The 19,875-nt window shown below is 40.3% G+C and overlaps 1 protein-coding gene across 4 annotated transcripts in view; it reads left to right on the forward strand.

Moving 5' to 3' along the window:
* Nucleotides 1-19,875, forward strand: part of sema5ba (sema domain, seven thrombospondin repeats (type 1 and type 1-like), transmembrane domain (TM) and short cytoplasmic domain, (semaphorin) 5Ba) — a 162,246-nt gene that overhangs the window by 16,226 nt on the left and 126,145 nt on the right. The gene's annotated exons all lie outside the window — the stretch shown is intronic.

Here is a 19,875-nt window from a genome sequence, read left to right on the forward strand (position 1 = left end):
GCAGATGAAGTGTATACCAGGGGTTCTTAAACTTTTTGATCTCGGGGCCCACCTTTTCCAGAACAAAGGGGACCGGGGCCCATTCAAGTAATACAACTGATTAATTACTCTTGATTTCATTTGTGTACAATAACAATATTTAAACTACTTACACGTAAACAAAACCTTGTGAAATGACTTGGAACCACGTGATCATTGCAAAGCTTTATTTGTCATCGAAAAGTCCAACCAACAGCAGAACCAGGTGCAAGTCATATTCATCAAATTTACTTGAGAAAAAAAGAAGAAAAAATACACTTGATACAAACTGTTGAGAATATAGAGAAAATGGATAAAATTGTACTTCATGAATACAATTTTGAATAAAATTAATATAATATGTCAAAATATCATAAATTAAACTATGTTTTATTTTCAAAATAAACTGTAAAAGAAGATGTAAGTAAAGTGTAAATAAAAGTATCACCCTAAAATTTTCGAATTAATTTTAAAAACTGCTTCGACAGGTGCTTTCATGAACAGTTTTTACTCTTGAGGAGTTGGCGTCTTCGTTTTTTGTTTTCAAAACTTCGATCACAAATTTGCAGCTCTCAAGTAAATATAATGACACTCTACTGCTACCATATGTGGCAAATGTATTAAGGCTGAGCTAAGGTGTAAAACAAAAACTTTTAGTGGCCCTCTAGGACGCGCTCGCGGCCCAACTATGGGCCTCGCCCCGATGGTTAACAATCACTAGTGTATACTGTCATAGTTTAGGGGCTCATAGCATGTCAGACTCTTCCTAGCCACATGATCCAATATGCAAGGCGCAGGGACTCACTCAGGTGTGTGGGTCTCAAGTATTCCTGTGAGATCCATGGTCACTTGAGGTTTATTGATGCGCTCAGAATGATCATCATACAGTAAGAGCTGAAAATGTGTTCAGTAAAAACAGGAAGTGAGCACAGAACTGAACATTTAGTTGTCATTTAACTTTGGTTGTTGAAGTCTAGGTTCAATGACAGGAGGTTGTTTGGTTGGGATGAAATGGTGTATACCTCCTTATTATAACCAGACAGACATTCTCCCTCCAATCTTCCATCTCATCAATGACTTGTTAGGAAACCTGAACCACCACAATTGACTTCACCACTTCACCTGTGTAGCGTCCGAAACAAAACACAAGCTGCTAGTGTTGAGACCAGTAATTCAACGTTAATAATCCAAATTGCAATTTTTGATTTGGAGCAGGTGAATCTCATTTCCGCCTTGGCTTAACATTTCTATTCATTCTGGCTTTCATTCCACACCTTTGAAAAGTATTCCATTCCTCCATGATAAATAATTCACGTGATTGTGATTAAATTTTGTGTGAGAAACGTCGTCGCAGGAGTACAGACTTCTTAGCACCTTGATGCTGATGAGGAAGCCTGCAGAGCAGAGTGTCTCGGTTTCTGCCAGGACATTCATCACTGTCACGCCCCACTCTTTCGCAGCCTGAAACAAAACCTTCTGCCACTGCCAGGAACTCTTATCGCCATAGAAACCAAACCCATGTGCAATCCAGACCTAGCAGCGCTCCGGGGCTGGGGAGGCGGGAAAGATATTTCGGGATGGATGACTGGAGGGGGCAAAGAGGATCTGCATCCTACCTTTTCAGAGCAAAAACCTGTAGAGCTGGGAATTGCACAAAGAACAAACAGGGGCGTGTCAAGTCCTGATGATGACCTGTCCAATATTCCAGCCATCCGAGGGTTCTGTTTCTAAAGCAGAATACAATCTGTTGCAGAATTATGACCTCTGCCTATAAGCTCATGTGATCGCCTGTGTTTCTCTCTGTCCAGCTGTCCGTCAGACACAATTCAAACACTTCAGACACTAAATGGAATTTTTAGGGAATGTTGACAATAGGATTACCGATGATAATAGGAATTACATTTCAGTCGTGTTCTGGAGCAATCTGTGTGGCCAACACTCAAGCAGCGACTAGAGTGTTGCTGGCATTCAGGTTGAAGGTAAAAAAAACCAACGAGTTAATTTTGTGAGACAGTGTTGACCAGAGACAGTGGTGACAGGATATCAGTTTAGGGGCATGGCAGTGAGTACTTTCACCACCCAGTTAGGGAATGTCCACTTTGCCACAAAGCAACTCAATATTAAATCATGGGGTTGTTTCCTTGATTTGTTTAAGCTGTGTTTTAGAATGCAATGTGAAGTAGCTCCTTGATGGAGCTCATAATACATGTCCCTACAATTGACTTCTCTGGCAATGCCAGGCACAATGTGAAATGTCCTGCAATGTCACAACAGGATACTGAGAGAAACAAGCTGTTTCTGTGTACAGAAATGGGAGAAGTTTTTGAGGAAGTTGCAGCCGCAGGCTGGACTCTGAAAACTGTGGTGAAGAGAAAGACACAATGAGCAAACTGGAAGCTTTAATGGTCACTAGCAGGCAGCCTCTCCACAGCCCTCTGGCTAGCAGGGAACCTCAAGTCTCATTTTGTGATCTACAACTGAGCACCACAGGAGAGTCTTTTGCTTGGCACCAATAAGAGTTGTTAAAACAGTATGTCTCTTCCTTTTTCATCTGAAGCATGGTTACATGAATGACCAGTATTTGTTGACACATTATTTTATGATAACATTTGTCAAGTTAACTACTCGATATGTGTTTTTTTTTTTTTTATAATGATGACTGAAGTATGAATTTTATGTTGAGCTAACTGAAAATGCCTTTGGCTGGATAGCTGCATACATGAATTGCTGTCTTTCAGGTGGCATTTGTTTGTTCTATTGAATTCATCATAAATAAAAAATGTGTGACATCTCTTTAAATATGAAGTGGAAATGTGAAAATTTCATTTCGTTTTTTTTTTTTTTTTTTTTTTTTTAACTTTGGCACAGGCAAAAGGAAAAGTGCCGGGACTCTCACAGCACATGGTGGAGGTCACTGTAGTGCCATGAGCGCATGATTTCAGTGCCACTTGAATTATTTGTTTGGAACTTGTATAAGTGGAGTTTCGAAAAGGTCAGCACCACTCACAAGGGTCCAAACTCCTGGCTCTTGCTTCATTTTAGACGCGTTGGATCACATAAGATTTCCATTTTCAGCACCAGTGAACTAATGAGCTCCTGATTAAGGCACCCTGAACACCTCGGCTCCAGAAATGAGTTCATGCCATATGAATCACACATCAGCCACTTTGCGAGAGAGAACATTCCAGCCTGACTGCTGGCTTAAGACCAAGGGTTTTCTGACAGAACAGAAAGGTCAAAAGATGGAGGCGGAGAATTTCCCCTGGAAGTCTGTCAGGTGTGCGCATGAGGAAGGCGAGGCGATGATTGTACTCTGGTGGAACACGGACTGCTATCGAGCACAGTTGCTGATGATAACTGACACCGCTGGAGAATTATGATGCGCATCAAGCTTTGGAGATATGAAAGATGTCAACAAAAGAGGCCATGGTGACTGTGATGGCTTCTCTGTATCGTTTGTATTCACAAGCTGTTCACGTACAGAGCCGTGTTCTGTTGAAGAAAATCAACCGAAAGCGTTGAAAGCTTTTTGAGTGACTGTTGTTGCTGGGGTTATTTTTTATTTATTGAGAGAGAGTGACGTGAGGAAGAAGCCGATCAGCTCAGCGTGACAGGCTGGTTGCACCATATTGAATACATTTGGAGCTGACACTGTAATAGAAGACTCTAAATTCCTGACGGGTGAAGGAGGACGTTTTTGAACGATGAAAAGACGGCTGACGTTTAAGGGTCACGCTCAGTGATGAAACATGCTGAATTCAATATTACGAGTGAATAAAATGTCGACATATGAAGGGAGAAAATTGTTCTGACAATAAAGAAAACAGCAGATCAATGTCTGCGGGTCCATTTTGCAGCAGCTGAACCCAGAAGAGTGTTTCCCACCATTGAGAAAAATTGGCTGACATTTCTGTTGAAGGTAGAAGAAATGAAACAAAAAGAAAAGAAACAAGGGACCAGTTTCACAGCAGTAATGAGAATTGATTGTACATTTCGTCAAACCTTGTTTCAAACATCAGCTCTGCTGGTGTGTGAACAGGTGAGAGCGATTGTTTTATCACCTTGTGATCAAGAACTATAGACCAAGCCTAGGCAAACTGGTCCTGAAATGGCTGGGGTGGTGCAGAATGCTGTCCCAACTGGTCATTCACACACAGTTTAACCAATGAGGTGCCAGCTTAAACAATCAACACCACACTGACCATCCAATGATTACGGTCCTAAGACCCCTGAAAAACAAAAAGGTGTAAAGGTGTTCTCTCTCGCAAAAACCTGCACCCACTGCGGGGTCATTAGTCTCTATACTGTCATGCTTACCTGGTGATTTCAAAACAGTGAAGCCAGTAATGCATTACTTATTAACGTGTTACTCTTATATCACAGCCTTTTTCAGTAACGAGTAATCCAACGCGTTACTATTTCAAACAAAGTAATCAAATTAAAGTTACTTATCCAAGTCACCCTGCATGATTATTCTTGCCATTGTCGGGAAGCGAAATATTACCGTTCGCTTTCCACAACTGCGTCTTTGGGCGTGACGTCATGTGCGGGACACGCCAGTCACCTTTTCAACACGCGGGCAGCTCACGTGTCAAACTGCCGGCTACACGGCAGTAAATAACAGGCGTGAGGAGAGAGATGCAAGTTTCTAGCTGAAAATACAGCCATTACTTTGAATTAGCGTCTGCTTCATCGGTATTAACCCTGCAGGGTCTAACAGGTACCAGTTGTTTTTTTTTTAATCCTCTTGATAGGTCAAGTTAAAACGACACTTATGATTTTTAGACTTTTGTCGAGTATCGGAACGGAGCGTAGAGGCAAGTAACAGCTGCCACTTAAGTGCAACTACTGCCTACAGGTGGCCAACAGGAGACGTGACACACTGAGACTTAATAAACTTCTGGCTTGTAGTTAAAAAAAAATCAAACGAGTGAAATAATAACAAAATTATATATTATTATATAAATGAGAGTATATCACTTGTTATCACCTGTTTTCATACTTGTTGCTTTTTGTGAGTGGTTTTTGCTCCAGTGGGTTAGAGTGTGTCAAAGCAAAACATTGACTGTACAGTCATATAACTGAGATTGTGCTAAAAAAATGACCCCAAACATGGAAAAACACTGGACCCCCAAGAACTCCAACCTCAAAATTGACATAAAAGATATTGTTTAGGCAATGAGAGCTGTAGTCGGCTGCCAAATGTAACTTGACAAGTAACTTGTAATCTAACTTAGTTACTTTTAAATCCAAGTAATCAGTACTGTAACTACATTATTTTTTGAGGGAGTAATCAGTAGTCGGATTACTTGTGTAACTGTGGCAACACTGTTACAAAAATGTGTGAAAAACAAATAAAATCAAATGTTTAATTTGTTAACTCTTATTTAAAGGAGACAGGTTTCCTACACTTACTACAGTACATGTTGTCTGTCTAAATCACTCGCAGCCTGTGGTCCATCTTTTGTTTAAGCGCCAAAAATATTACGAGCCATGTAATGAACACAGATGGGATCCCAACCCCAGTTGATTCACTCAGAATGTGATAAATATAATAGTACTTGTGAAGACAGATGAATGTATTCATCTGCACAAAGAAAACCTTGCATGCGTAAAGCTTGTAAAAATGAAGGTAGAATTTCCAGGAAAAAAAAAAGTTACTGAGAGTTTACCAATGACTGAGAGAAAGTTGTTGACTATATGGAATATTACCGCTCCATATGTGTCAGTCAATCCTTAAATTTGGTTTCTCAGCCCATCCTGAAAGATGGATAGCCACCACGCTCATCACGTGAAGTGATGAAAAATCATAAAGCTTATTTATCCTTGTGGCCGTGTGGCTTTTTAATAACTTGTGCTCCAGGCGAGGACAACCGCGCTTGCAGGGAGCAGCTGTCTTGTATCGCTCAGCTGCCGATTTCCAAAGCCATTACTGACGAATACACAAAGCTGTGGTGGACACACATATGCACCGACACATGGATCTGCATACAAACAGCCGTGCTCACAAACAGGCCGACTGCTGTCAAGCCATGATGTATGCGATGTCTCTGTAATGAGCCAGTTATACAACCTATCACAGGCACTTCATCATAGGCTGATACTGGAAACAAATGTTAATAAAACTTTAGGTAAACATGTCAAGAACTCTGATCTACTTTAGCTAATAGCCTGCAAATCCGACGGCTGTTGTTAAGATGGCGAAGTGAATCATGAGCCCGTCTTACCAATTCTAATCATCTTGAATGTAATCGGGCACATTGCAAAGTCCCCCTTTTTTCCTTCACTAATTTGTTCTTTATTAGATGAATAAGAAAGGACTTGTTTTCAGGGAAGGGATGTTGGCCAAGTGTGTCTGGATCCATAATCCAACCCAAGCAGCGGGATGTGTCTCCTCTTGTAGATCATGTCACCAACCTTTCAAGCAGAGCAGACCTTGCTACACTCTTCTGTCTGTAACCAATTGTATCCTCTGACTGGACTTCCTGGTTTGATCCCCAAGATTCTGCTGTCCTCCTCTCATCCGCCCCAAGCTTGTACCTACAACCTCCCTTCTACATCCCAAAACAACGCTGGGCTTACTCAAAAATGCATGCTAACTTAACTGAACTTTAAATTGATCTTTTTTAAGCTGTCCCGACTTCAATGTTATTAAATAATTGAAACTAAACTCAATGATTAAATACACTGGAAACAGTATTAAGTTGAATCAACTTGATATTCATGCGGTACTATTTGATTTTTCATATAACATTTCCAAATAAAAATCCATTGACATTAAAAAAAAAATCCACCTATGTTTTTGGTTGTATTCAGAGACATTTTTTACTTGTATGCTCTCAATGAATATTACCTCAAGGAAAAGATTTTCAGTCATCACACTTTTATCTATCACTTAACATATAAAAGTTTAGTTTAGTCAACAGGATTATAGATGATAGTGGCAAAGTAAGTGAGCAGACTCAACCTAAAAAGTAGGAACTTCAATAGATGTGAAACCCCAGAAGTGCTCTCATACAATCATCAAAGCTCTAAGTATGACCACATGAAGGATTCACCCTCATATCACCCATGGGGAATTAATGTATTTACTAATAGCAGGTCAGAGGGATTGTTTAATCATGCAATGCAAGCAGGGATGCAGTTGTGTTGAGAATGAGGTCAAGAAAAATCAAGTTACTTCTGCTGTTACTACTTCTTTTTTTCACTTTACCCAATCTAAGATTTTGACTTGAAATAAATAATATTGAGTAGAGAATTGTGAACATTTTTGTGAGCGATTTTGGAAATAAAATGTGGGGTCCAAATATGATTTTTAGTTTCTCTTGGTTTCTTTGAGGTCTCTGTCTGTGCTCCCTAAAATACATCTACCTCTCCTCCTGAAGATCAGGATGAAACAGCGTGAGTACGAGAGAGTAGAAATAGAGAATAGAAAATCCAGATAATGAAACCCTAAAATGTTCAAACTCGTTCAATCTAATTTTTCTCCTGTACATCACTAGCACAAGCACATGCAAAGACACACGACTCATGGAAACAACAACTCCTCAACGAAAACAGAACGAAAACAGAAAATTCTGTTTCCGGCTTTGTATGATGCGGAAATTTGACAAAATGGAATTATTATTGATAACAGCATGAATGATAATTGTCCACAAACAAGGTTATTGTTCTTTGCAAAAACCTTCCACGGCAAAGTTCAGTTACGACTCTTTCTAAGTAATTCCTGTCTAAAATAGCAGAAAGCAAAACTCAAGAAAAGCTCAAGTCTTAGAGGTTAATCAGGTAAAGGGGTCCTATAAACACATTGAGAGGATGAAAATGTGAAATATTCATGACCAAATCTGTGCTCAGTGGAACTAAAACTTACATTGAAGTTGCTCAATTGTCTGCAAAAACTATAAACTATTCAACTGTTTCTTCATTCTTCATAATTGGCTTTTGCGCCTCGGAAACTATTTGTTAATGTGCTTAACTAAAGGAGATTACCGTTAAAACCCATCTGCTTACATTACTACTACAAAGCAGAATACTATTACAACAAAAGGGTAATTTTTCACACAAGAGTTTGAGACGATGAATTAACTTGCTGGTAAAGCTGATGAAATCTCTGTTGTGAAACATTAGATCATTGTTCGCATATCTTTACCCCGCCAAGTCTCTGACAAAAGTGTCTGTTGGGGCCATACTAGATGACCTGAAATATTTTGTCATAATCTACTAAGTAAATATACAAAACAAAAGTATTAATGCAATGTGCAGTTCTCAATTTTTTAGAAAAAAATTGTTCTGCCACAAAATTTACAGCCAGAAAAATGTTCAAATTCTGACTCACAGTACAGGGAAAGAATTCAGTGCAACGTGCTGTCCGATTGCACCAGGGGTTAAACCTCAATTTTCACACACATGAGCAGTGTAAAGACCTGGTCTTGCTGTGCTTGCACGTGTGCTTGACCCTCAGATTTGTGCAAAATAACAGCACATTGCAATCACAGGGAACAATGAGAAAACGAAACCTTCGGCGAATACTAACCTGTGAACCTTTCCATCTCTGTGTGTAAAGTAGTGGAGAAGACGGATGAAATGGTCCTTCAAAGTTGAGTTTTAGCTTGTAAAGTCTTTGGATGAGGGGTGAGTTGGAGAAGCAGGAGTGGTGGTGCCTTCACTTTATTGTAATGAGAAGAGAGTTAAGCTTGAAGTTGCAGTTCTCAGTGGCAGCGACTCATCCCACACTGTCCTCAGGGCGTGTGGAAGCAGGACTAATGTCCTGCCTTCTCAAGCCTATTTAGCAGACATATTTGAGTCAAAGACTCAAAGTGTCAGGCTCAAAAATCCAACATGTTAAGACAAACAAACCAAACTTTGGTCTTGGTCTCGGTCCCAGTCTTCTTCAGCAAGCGAGTGTTACATTTCGTTCAAGGCATCTTGGTTCAGGATGTTGGAAATAATGTGCAGAGGCAGGTGTGTTGAGTAAGAAACTAATGCTAGTTGGCTTCCAGTGACTGCTGACACGTCGCCTTATATATGGTAGAATTAATTTCCCAAACTACAGTCCTGGGCAAACAGACCCCACCTGGCCAGTGTAAGTACAGAAAAATTGGGTTACAGCTCTGAAGTGTCACGGCGGGGGGTGAATGGGACGGGGTAAAGCCCGCATAGTGAAAGCCCCATTTCTCTCTTACAACACCAGTGTCCGTGGCTGCCACTGCCGCCTGAACAAGGCGTCCTCCTGGCCCTAAGCCCAGGCATCTTTGGCCATCTGTACTCAGCACTGACTGTGGTCGTGCTCCGTGACTTCTGAAGTTGTGTCGAGACTCAGTAATGGAGAGCTCAGCAGCAGGAGGGATAGGAAGGTTATACGTTTGGAGCTGATATCACTTCAGATGTGGCACAAGCATATTGTAAAAACGTAATCAGCAAGCCTGCCCTGCTGCTGCCAAAACCTGCAATATCGTTCACCCAAGACTCCCACAGCCTTCCTGACATTGCAGTCAGTCACAATCTTATTTTCTTGCTTCTTTTTGGCTCCAAATCTAATTCCTGCTGTAGCTCAGCTCTGCGATTTATTTTAGTGACGGTGGGAAGGTTTGATCTGTGGATGAATAGCTCCACTATGAAAGCTTGTTGGCTGGAGGTCATGGCAACCTGCACCAGACAATCACTGTGAGGTCAGCCAGGCAGGAGTGTGTTGCTCTCTCTCGTTTTCTTCAGCGTTCTTGGGTTTGACTGCTCATTTTAGCCTTTAATGAATTATGAAGCCCTCGAGGGAAAGCCAGACGAAAACAACGGAAGATCGATCTCCTCACATTTCAGTCAACACACCGAAGCTCTTGAACCCATGAGCCTGTTTTTTCCATATTAATCGATCGAAGACCCCAGGATTTATGTTTTAGTTGACACTGGACGTCAACGTGACACTTCCGCTTTCCCTTCCACGCTCAACCACGTCATTTTTGATTACTGTATTACTATTACCATATTATATATATGATTATATTATGATACATATGTACTATATATTGGCCAACCACAACCTACTTTAACTTTACTCTGCAACACAAGGAACATGATCAACAACTCAATTCTTTGGCCACATCCAATGTGCAATAGTTTTGTGAGACCTGAGACTTGAAGCATGGTTCAGATGGTTTAGAGGAAAGACTGAGTAGGTTTCTCCGGGATGTGAGGAGACACAGTTTTTCGGTGTGTTAAAGGAGATTGAAATAAATGTGAATTCCTTCAAGATACAGTATACGTTTGATTGTTGAGGGAGAACCACATCACACAGTTTTAGTAATTTCTTATTCAATTTACAAGCATGCAGACCATGTGATTCCAATTCATTTGCTCACAACAGAAGTTCATGGCCATTGTGGTGATACTACTACTACTACTACTGCTACTACTATTACTACTAATAATAATAATCTGCACCTCCAGAATTTCTGACTTTTTGTCTTTTCTTTTTGTTGCAGTCAAAAATGCATGATTTTGCTGCAGATTATTAACAAATTGCAGTGAAAGTTGCGGTCATTTATGGTTGTGGAACAAGATGACAGGAAATGTGCTGGTGTTTTAAATATCGTATTGAATTTGTGGCATTGACGCCTTTTAACGTGCATGTGCTGCAGGACGCAAACTTTACATGACAGACGGAAAAAAAAACCTCTGCAGTAGATGTGCCTTTGGCAGGGAGGGAGGGAGGAGCAGACGCATCCCAAACCGCGGGCGGTGCTTTATCAGAGTGCTGGCTGTCACATGTGATCAGATTTTGTGATCGGCATTCACCGATCACGCCAAGATCAGCCTTTCATATTCGGTGACCGATCGATTGGAGCATCCCTCGTAAAATCCATATATTATCCGCACCGTTGTATCAGCCGCAAGGTTCAGAGAAAAAAAGTTGCAGCTTATAGTCCGGAAAATACGGTACATGACAAAATAACCAAACAACAGGAATAGCATGTTAAAAACAAACAAGCCACAACAAAAAGACTGGAATTGAACCTTAACAGACTTAATCAACTCTTTATGGAGAGAAATGTTGCTGCTGAGAAATTCCACTGGAACTGACTCATATTCCCCAGAATTCCCTCAGGGTGGGCTGCCACAGTTTTAATACTCATAACTCCAATAAGGATATTAAAACGTGGCTAGAAAATGACAGCGACATAAAGAACACAGTGGAGAATAACACATTCTCTTGTAATAAAGATGGCCGACTAGTCAATTTCTTATTCTAACAGTTGCAACTGTTCCAATGATGGCCAATCTCTCATCGTCTGGAGATGAATGTGTGAGTCAGTTCATTACAGCATACTCTGCTGTGCAAACATCAATAGTCAAAGGCTATTATATTGTTGCAGACACTCCTGCAGAGCCAGCTCATGGAAGCCAGACCAGAAACCACAATTTGTCTCCTTTAGAACCACATTAGCAAACAGAGTTACAAAAATCGATTTTGGAGTTCAACTGAGATGATCCAGCTGTCACCATTAACAAACCTGCAGATGTGCTTTTGATTCACATTGACCACAGTCATGTGTCCATTTGCACTCCTGCATCTGAGTTGTTATGCTGTAATGTGAGCAGAGACAAAGACACTGTTGCTCAACTACTGTCAGTGTAGGTTCATAAAAAAAAAATGAAGATGCTTGGCCTCCAAAAACACCGGGGCAAAGAGAGCAGCAGGTGAGTGTCAGATTAATGCATTGTAAAGAGCAATGATAATGTAGCTTTGTTGTTCACATGTGGTGACTGATAAAAGCCTCAGTATGAGTCACATTCCCAGGGGATTGGGTCGTCCATGAATTGAACATTGATATTCAGACTTTCAGGCCATAAACAATAGACAACAAACAGTTATGATCAGTTTTGTCAGAAACTGTTATACATGTTCAACAAAACGAAGAAGCTATTTAGATAAAGGCATTTAAAGCAGGAAAAGCAATAAGAAAACAATATTTAGTGTGGTGCAAATTGTGTGAGCTGAATTTATGAGCATTAAAATACTAGCAGTAGTCTCAGTATGTCTGCTTAATATGGACCTCAATGCACTTGTGCTGGCAATGGACACACTGTAATGGGCAATATCTGTCAATTAGAAACAGAAAAAGTGGTTCACCAACATGACTCAGCTATCTGCCACAGGCACTGTGATGTTTCTTCTCTAGTATATGACAGACCTCCCCCCTTTAACCAGTGCGTGGAGGTGAAACGTGGACCTGGGGCTGCTCAGCTGTTGGACTGTGTCTGTGTTCTGAGCTTGTTTCAGTCGCACAACGGCAGTGCACAAAATCATGCACTCGCAGGTACAGTTTCAACTCAACTGTGTGCTTGGTGATTGCGATGTAGCACTATTGTGTGTGTGTTTCTCTTCAGGAGTAACATGAAGCTAAAAGTGAGTAAAGGAGGTGTCATGATTGACTGCTGCGTTGGAGTGTTTCACGCCAGATTGAATTCCACCAAGCTTAGAACTGTTCAAAGATGAAAGAAGATTCAATCAAGACTGGTACTTGATGGTGGAACTTAAAACTCATTCTGTCTTTCACATTTTGACACTTGATGTGCACATTATCCCTATGTAAAAAGGGTGACATTAATGTTAGCTGACGTGGGACATCCAAACTGTTGGTGTCCGTGAAATGCGAAATAATTTAGAACTTTTCTGAATGCAAGTAACTTAAGTAACTTTGAAACAAGTCCTCTAGGATTGGAATTCAACTTTGTGAAAACTGGACTGGTGCTGAGATCAACACTGTGTGACACATTGCTGAGAACCTTCACACTGTTCAACTTTAGGTTCTGTTCTTTTTTGCCGTTTGATTATGCAGTAGTTTTCCATTCAGTGATGTTTTTGAGTGCAAAGTCAGAAATAAATGCTTTGAAAATGCTTAATCGAGAAAGTAACATATTTGCAGGTCTTTACAATAAACATTAGCTGCCCCCCGTATCAGGTTACCCAAAAGAAGACGGTTCACTGTCCTCACCAAGACTGGTTGGGCAATTCCCACTGAAGAGACCATAGTGCTCCTCCTGAGTCAGAGTTACCCTGCTCTCCTCGCCCCTGAACCTCCTTCACTTCTTCTCCCTAACAGCTGATTTACTACTGTCTTGAGTTTCCAAGTTTGATGAAGACAGCTAGTCATACAGAGTCTGATATCAGTCATAGAGTTGGCAGATAAATTTCCCAGTAAGCCTTTTTCACTCAAGAGTTTTCACACTTGCTGCTCACACAGACATTCGGCCAGCGTTGCACTCTTGGTCTTACTCCTTCCCAGAGGCCATGCTCTTTTTGAACCAGAATTAATAGCTTCCTTCACAGCATCACATTTAATTTCAACGTGTCTCTTGTTCAGCCAGTTAGTCTTTATGACCAAGCTCTTCTATTTCAAGAGTTGTTAAGCAGGTATGATATATGACTCCACGGCAGTCAACACGCACGTGCTACATCAGACACCGTCTCTGTCAGGATCCCAGTGCTGGGCCTGTTTCAAAGACGGTGCTACTTGTTAGCTTTTGTCCCACTAAAATCATAATCAAGTCATTTATTGACTACAGACATTCATGGAATGCCATGTTGTTATTGAATATTCTTTTATCTCTGTGTTGTCATCTATCAGAACCCTTGTTTTACTCTCCCGTATTTGCTCCTCTGGTTATGAAGCCTGGGAAATAAAAAACAAAAACGGGAAATTAAGTTGATCAGTTAACCAAACCATCCCACAGTAACATGCTCATATGGTGAGCAATAACTGAAAGATTATTTGCAAAAATAGGGATTGATTACACATAAATTAATTAATTCATTGTATTTTTAAATTCAATTTGCTCATAAAAGCAGAGAAAAGATGACATCAGAAAGGATGGTTATAATGAAATTTATCAGATCAACTGCAGCTAAAGAAGAGAAAATACATGGTTTATGAAATATTACACTTAATTTTATGAAAGAAAAAAAACATAATTTGAGAAAAAAATATGCGGAATCATGCATTTAAACAAATATATACAGTAGCAAGACTTTAAAAAAGCGTTTGAAAACTTAGGGATCTAAGTATTTCTAAATCGCTGCCAGGCTTGATTGTGGTTTCCACTTTGTGTACCCCGAGTGTTTAAGTGCAGAAAGCTGTTTTGGCCTAATGCATATGGTACATTAGGCTGATGGGATCAGTTCAGTCAATTTTGTCATTTACATAGTGAAGGACTTAAAAGCAGCGTATGAGCTGTGAGCAGCTGAAAGTGCCACCCATCGCCATCATGTGGCTTTCACTTTGAATGTGTTTGGGAACAGCTGCATCGTGCAAATGTATTTTCACAATCCTTCCCTAAAGCTTGAGATTTGCATGCTGTGAAATGGCCCTCTTCTGTTACCTTCCTCAGCGCCCTGCTTCCCCCCTCAGAGGAATTGAATGAATTATCTGACGTTGCTGCCCAGTGGAAGCCAACGTCCTCTAGATTTATATAATTCCTCACCTCAGTCCAACATTCTGAACGGCAGGTGATGGAGCGCTGCTGCTTCTCTCACTTGACAGAATCGGTCCGGGCCCACGCTTCTTTCTAGTGACCTGGTCCACTGGATTTAGCCTAATGTGAACATTTTAGGAAGCTTCTGCCGTTGGGGTTTCACAGCTGAGGATAGAAAAGATGAACAGGCAAACAGAGATCAAGTCTGGTGGATAAAAAAGGAAGGAGTGATTGATCTTGGGCCTTTGGCCTGTTCTCTTCGGGATATGTTAAGACGTTTAAGGATTACAGCAGGAGAACACTGCGGACGATGATTTCTCTTTGTTTTTCACCAACGCGCTTTCAGAATTGTGCAGTGTAGGACTTTGATCTGATTAAAGACAAACTGAGTGATGGAAGGAGCCAAACCAGATTTCAGTTAATCCTTTGACTGAAAAAACACTGCTGATTGTTCATTGTTGAGAAATGAAGTTGCAGATAATGAAACAGAAAGAGCCAGCTGAAAGTGGGGGACTGAAAGTGAGTGAGAAAGAAAGTTTTGTTGCTTGAAGATCAGAAAAGAAGTACACGTTTGACACACCATTTTACCACACAATTCCAAGGCAAAAACCTTCAAATACTGTACGTATTTCTAAGTGAGGTCTGACCTTGAGGGAGTCAATCTTCCTTCAATTTAATTTTCTCCCACAGTGACCACATTTTTCATCTCAGAATGATTTATTACATAATGTTGGAAAATAGTACCACTTTACGTTCATGTTACAATGTTAAAAGAACGTCAAATATTTGATCCTCATAGAACTCCACTCCAGCACTATTTTCAAGGCTGCTGTTTTTTTTTCTGACTCTTACTATTTTTATAATAACATATAATATCTAAAATTATCTTTTATTTTTCACTCCGATTGTTTTTGCTATTATTGATTTGCTGCATAATGAGACAGTTGCACTCTCCTCTACTCCACTGTACTAGTCGGAAAGAGTATTATTCTGATGGCCATATCTTGAGTACAACATTTAAAAAAGGATAATAAATGCTAATATCATATCAGACCAGGCGGTACTCGTGCAGTTTTTCTTTTTGTCTGTATGATTTATGAATAAACTGGTACGATAAATGATCACTGTTGATATTGTTGATATACATGAGAAACGTTGACATCCTGTGTTTGCACTGGAGCCACTTACACTAGCTAACTGGATTTGAAGCAACACCCAGCTCTTGCTGCTTTTATTGTGTGTCATTATTAGAGTGTTGTACAAGCGCTCCATCATCCATAGAATGTCGGTTTGACTTGCAAGCCCTTTAGTTCTACTTAAACCCTTAAACATCAATGACCTGGCTGACTGCGAATCTTCGCAGACAGTGTAATGACTGTGACTCTGTTCAAGCTGGCGTTCTTAAAGACTGTTGCATTTAAATCGCTTTGTTAATTGTCCATCATTTCTCCGCCCCCGTTGGTCAGTCATGCGGGGTTACGGCTCGCTAAGATGTATTAGCTGCTGAAGGCTTTTATAATGGAGTGGCCCCTTTAATTACTCCAGAGGGCCACCTAAGCTCACCGAGTAATCAGGCACAAACACACGGCTTGCAGTGTGGTGCTATAAAACACGCCAGTGTTATCAGCTCTTTTGAACATGTGCTCTTATTTCCTCAGTGGTCTTTTTCTAATCAATAGTTTATCTGCTGTCGGTAAACTCATCCATCAGCTCCTCTGCAATAACACCACTGACCTTTCCACTGACCTGAGAAGCGGAGAAATAGGGGAATGTGGGGGTCAAAGGTGAAGCTGCATCTATAAACAGCTGTCAAGTGCATTGATAGAAAGCCAAGGATATTTGAAACTGGACAGCAAACCTACATGGTGAGTTGAGGGGGACTTGGGCTGCCACAGTTTCTGTTGTGTAACAAACACCAACTCATTTGTGAACATGAGCTAATTGTCTGGCTCATTTTGTAATCATACAACGATTTTGTGCAGAAACTGCAGGGGGAAGCCTTTTGAAAGGAAAAGTCCGGCCATGTATCACTGAAAACTGAATGTACTCCCTGGCGCACTACACAGGTATAGACATTTCTGGGGTTTTGTGACTGCATCAAGTGAGCGATTGACAGATTGTAAAATAAATAAATTAAAGTAACAAACTGAAGCAGAACTTGCTTGTGCCAAAAATGCAATTTTATATATAATGTTCACAAAGCACGAGTTGCACCAGGGATGAGTCAACGTTATAATCTTGAAAACATTTTATGGCATTTCCATTTTCAACCAGAGAGACCATATGTATGTGGGCAATAGCTTGTCATCTTTAAAATGTACATGCTGCTTCAGACAAAGAAATATACAATATAAAAACATGTTAAAACACATTTTTGTGCATTGTGTTGTCTTTGTACCACAGTCTTGTCCTTTACAATTCTTCATTTCTTCATTTGTATCTCTAAGTCACCATATTTTTGTAATGGGATTTTTTTTCTAACTTAATTTTTCTGAAGTTTTATCTTAGCACCTTTAGCACTATCAGCTGTTAGCACATTCACTTACAAATGCTCTGATGTAAAATATGGTTAATACATTTTATTTTCTGTCAAAATGGTTTTGCATTATGAATGCTTTACCGTCGCTGCTCAAACTCCTCCATAACTGTGGTCGCGTCGGCAGCAAGGAGAGGCGGACTTCACAGTCGGGAATCGATAAGAGGGACCTGAATTAACATTTGTTTACGATTCCAGAGAATGTGACAATTTTTAAGTATTCTGAATAGGAATCGGTTTTCACTGCCCAAAAGCTGACTATCACAACATCAGTCTCTTACTCAATGGGAATGAGGACTAGTCTTAATTTGTTTATGATGTAATATTTTTCTCTCTGCGTTGTCTTTCTGCCCAGCTGATTTGTTTAATAACATCGAGTACTCAGACCCAGTGTGTTCAGCCTCATCGCGAGGCCACAGGAAGTAATCTGCTCTTAATTAGACACATTTTCTTTGCCACTCTGAAACTGTTCAGCGACACACGTACAGTGGAACAGGTTTCGTTCATTTCTTTGTTTCAGAGAGGGATGGGGCGAGGGATCTCATGCTGCTTTTTTAAGTTGCCTTCACTCCTACTTCACACCAAGTCTTCATTCAAGTGTCTGATGGAGTTAGCTGCAGCTCAATTAGGAGAATTAGATTTCCAGTGTAGGATTCAGGGGCAGCTGCTGATAACAGCTTCTCACGGACAGAAATGAGCGAGGGATTGTGCAGCTTCTCAGTCGCAGCCTGGAAGAGATCAATTTAACCATTCTAAAGTTCAGACGCAGAGAACGAGTGTTCATATCACCGGGTTGACAGGTTGCTATGTGACAAGTGAACATAACATGAGCATTGGGACTATTGAGGTTAATATATACTGTAATACCTGGTGACAGGTGAGTGTATAAACTATAAAGTATAATTGAAAATGAACAAGTTCATTTGAATTTTGTGCTCGTAAAGTGACAGCTTTTCAATTAGATGGTTTTCAGAATATTAATGGTGATATTCAAGTAAAAATGAATGATAAATATCAGACGGAAATTATTTTTCAATGTTAAATATTACACCTATTAAATGATTTATATTACTATACTGGCATGTTTCTGCTAGGACACTGGGCAAAACCCCAAACATGTTAATTGTCTTTAAATTGTCTGGACACCCTCAGAGACATGCTTAAAGTTGACTTATTGTCAAGTCATAATGTATGACTGTCACATGTCCGCCTTCACCTCATTAAAGTTTTACTGAATTTGAGTGGGGCCCAGTAATTCCAGACTGTGTTTGTGCGTGTTGCGCGTAAGTGTGTGTAAAAAGAGACTTTTGGTCCACAATGCTTCATCCTCCTGACTGCTCCTGTGAACAAGCCTGATATTTTCCGGACACCTGTGATAGTTCACTTTATTTTAATAGGATCCAAGCATTCTTGGTTAAACTTGAGAGAAAACTAGAGAGAAAACTATTGCGTTAGCCTACCTGTTTGGGTGGCTTGGATGGCCAGGGCAGAAAACCATATACTGATTCATTCATAGTCAGGGATGCCAGTTACACACCTACTGTAGGGAGACCGATTTGTGCCGCCAACTTTACATTTTTCTTCACTCTCTTAAGGGTGTATGGTCAGTCTGCTTCACCTTTCACCTTGGTTCTGTTGCTGGAATTTTGACGGGTCGGTCACGCAGGTCCATAACTGAGTGTGACAATATCATCTGGCTCTCCACCTGTGAGGCAGAATGTGAATCTTGTCTGATACCCTCTGCAGCACCATGAGGTAAACCCCGGCAGGCTGAGTCATTTGAACAACCACTGTTCATTAAGATTCCCCGCGTCATGTCTCATAACCGTTTCTTATTCTGCTTACTTAATTTGAATATGAACTTGGCTTCTATATTCAATTTCCATTTGTTTAAATATCGACCTCTTTGTTACATTAAGATAAACCTCATTTTCGCCCGTTTGGAATGCAAATTTCATGTATTAAAAACGTCCTGGTGAAGCCTTGAAATACTCAATTTACATTCATTTTATTAAAGAACCTGAAAACGGTTGTGCTGCACAGCTTCAGTACTGCTGCACTACTATCCCAGTTGAGAATCTGTGTTGACCAGCAATTTAAGATCCACCCTGGTGGATCCAAACAGGAAACAATCATTTGTACTATTGTCTTGTTTACTGGTCTCTTAAAATTTAAGTTCCTAAAAGGTAGAATGTTCAGCTCCGACATAGATAGACTGAAATGTAACTGTACAGGGAACAAGATTGTCTCCCAAACCCGGTTAACAGGATAGTTTCCTGGAGGTACCTGCATTATTTAGAGGCATAGTTTTACTTGAAGCTGGTGCAGGAATGGAATTCAGGACCTGCATGGTGATGTATTATCGACTCCCAGTCATTTTTTTTCATGGATATAAAGTCAGAATTTACACCACTTAACATCACCACCGATTTAACTGGTTTCTGTTCCTTATTTCATTCGACCCCAACCACTTGTCTTGCCCAGAAGGCTCTGGATTTCAGGTTTTGAATGCTAAAGGAATGTGTAAACATGTAAAGTATACAAGAGCAGTTTGCACAAGTCACTGTTTTCTGTGTGTTCTAGTTGTTGGGAAGAATATTTTCTAGGGACTTTGTCTTTTATCAAGCAAATGTTTATTTCGTTCACATCCCAATCAGGATTATTTACTCATGCTATTGGAAACATGCCAGTTCCATCATGTTCACTGCACATAACAATTATGATCCAACACTGTTTCATGAGATCGGTCTAATAAAGATGACGGGTCTGAGGGAGAAGCATGTAAATGCCAGTGTCATCCAGTTGACATGGATCAACAACGCAACACAAATAGAAACCTACACCTTCTTCATTCT

Source organism: Synchiropus splendidus, chromosome 10, assembly GCF_027744825.2.
Source record: "Synchiropus splendidus isolate RoL2022-P1 chromosome 10, RoL_Sspl_1.0, whole genome shotgun sequence".
Classification (NCBI taxonomy): Eukaryota; Metazoa; Chordata; class Actinopteri; order Syngnathiformes; family Callionymidae; genus Synchiropus; species Synchiropus splendidus.